The sequence below is a fragment of the Vigna unguiculata genome, unplaced genomic scaffold, assembly GCF_037176805.1.
Source record: "Vigna unguiculata cultivar grain cowpea cultivar isolate G323 ecotype 2 unplaced genomic scaffold, ASM3717680v1 ptg000036l, whole genome shotgun sequence".
NCBI lineage: Eukaryota > Viridiplantae > Streptophyta > Magnoliopsida > Fabales > Fabaceae > Vigna > Vigna unguiculata.
The window spans coordinates 20,001-22,500 of NW_028196680.1; positions in this window are offsets into that span (position 1 = coordinate 20,001).

A 2,500-nucleotide genomic window follows, 5' to 3' on the forward strand; every position below is an offset into this window, starting at 1 on the left:
TCCTCGCAGTTTGGCCAAGTTCACTCTTTTCCAGCGTCATCCCCCCAAGTTGCCTTGGGCGCAGTTCGGCCTAGTTCACTCTTTTCCAGCATCATCCCCCCAAGTTGTCTTGTTCGCAGTTCGGCCTAGTTCACTCTTTTCCAGCGTCATCCCCCCAAGTTGCCTTGTTCGCAGTTCGGTCTAGTTCACTCTTTTCCAGCATCATCCCCCCAAGTTGCCTTGTTCGCAGTTTGGCCTAGTTCACTCTTTTCCAGTGTCATCCCCCCAAGTTGCCTTGTTCGCAGTTTGGCCTAGTTCACTCTTTTCCAGTGTCATCCCCCCAAGTTGTCGTTGCCAACAACCCAAGAGTCCATAGTATTCGGAGTTCTAGCGGGGCCTCCCCTTGCTTCCAACAACCCAAGAGTCCATAGTATTCGGAGTTCTAGCGGGGCCTCCCCTTGCTTCCAACAACCCAAGAGTCCGTAGTATTCGGAGTTCTAGCGGGACCTCCCCTTGCTTCCAACAACCCAAGAGTCCATAGTATTCGGAGTTCTAGCGGGGCCTCCCCTTGCTTCCAACAACCCAAGAGTCCGTAGTATTCGGAGTTCTAGCGGGGCCTCCCGTTGCTTCCAACAACCCAAGAGTCCATAGTATTCGGAGTTCTCGCGTGGCCTCCCATTGATTCAAACAACCCAAAAGTCCATCTTCTTCGCAGTTCAACATCGCCTCCCTCGTTTCCAACAGGCCCAAAGGTCGTCTTCTTCGCAGATCCACGAAGAGCTCATCACGATTTGCCACATTCCATTTCCCACGGGTTGTCAACAACACTTTCTCACACTTCCCGCAATCGAGTACGTGCATGACATGCCAAAGCACATCTTATTTGCCTTCCATCGCACTCAAGACGACGGGTTGTGGAAGAACGATATTGCTCACAACAAGTTCAAGGACAACGTCTCAATCAAGGGACACAACCGAATTATGTTAACTGGGTCGCTAAAGTAAACCCGAGTTCATATAATGCACCGCATCCAAAAGAACTAGCCACAACACGTGCATCACTGAGATGTTTCACTAGATGGAACACGTGCGTGACATTAGGATCCTCCAACACCTCTTCGTGATGGAAAGATAGAATTCGAAGCAACCACAGAAGTACCGTCTAGTGGGTAGGCAACACAGGGACTGATCAACCAATATCACCCAAGGCAACGGGTGAAAATGGAAGAGATGCATGCTTGACCGTTCGATACGCAAGGCATGGAGCCAGCCAGCAAGTGCATCTCGATTACAACTCACACACCCTCACGTTCGCAAGACACCACACCACAAGACGGTCCACCCCCCACCTACCATGGGCAAGCAAGCAAATGGAAACATCAAGTGACGCATGGTCAAGCATCGCTAGGCATGAAAATAACTTTCCACAATATCCGAGGGACTAGCTGCCGAGCTAACCAACGATCAGTGACGACCGTGTGTTGGTATTAATAAAGCTCAACAACTATGAAGAGGCTAGTTGTGCCATGATAAACATGCTAACGCACGCACCACGTGAGGGGGGAGGCCTCATCAAGCTCCCTTTAAAACCTGCCAGTGTGGAGCTGGCCGGCTCAAGGAGCACTCCCCCCCTATAAGAGGTTAATATGCAAAAGGCAAAATTGTACAAGTAGATACACTTTTTTTGAGCAGACATAAGTCCATATCTCGGGCTACACTTCGAATTTTGATGCGATTTTTTGCAGTAATTCGTAGAATAATGGTATCTCCTTGCTCACCAAATTTCATAATTTTTCTCCAAGGGGAACTATTTTTTTTATTTTTTTTACTTACCGGGTATGTGTAAAATCGGGAAAAATAGAAAAGCACATGTAGACTTCGAATTTCGACCTCATTTTTTCCAGTCCACCACTAAACAATATCAGGAACCTCCCCACAAAATTTCATTCAGTTTGGCCAAGGTCTTAAATTTGACAAATTTTGGCACCAAGCTATCTAGTCGCGGTGCACCGACCAACTTGGCCAAGTGCAAAATGCATCCAATTCAAAACTTTTGTACACCAACACTTTTACAGTACTCATTTGGGGACATTTGGAGGCCTTTCCAACCCTCACATCTCAAAAACCACGAATTTCATTTTTTCACAAAACTCCCCACCAAGCCTTCTAGCTATGCCGCGGTGCACCGCCAACATTGGCCATGTGCAAAACCCTCCGAACTCAAAACTTTCGTGCACCAAGAATTTCATGGTATTCATTTGGGGACATTTGGAGGCCTTTCCAACCCTCACATCTCAAAAACCACGAATTTCATTTTTTCACAAAACTCCCCACCAAGCCTTCTAGCTATGCCGCGGTGCACCGCCAACATTGGCCATGTGCAAAACCCTCCGAACTCAAAACTTTCGTGCACCAAGAATTTCATGGTATTCATTTGGGGGCATTTGGAGGCCTTTCCAACCCTCACATCTCAAAAACCACGAATTTCATTTTTTCACAAAACTCCCCACCAAGCCATTTA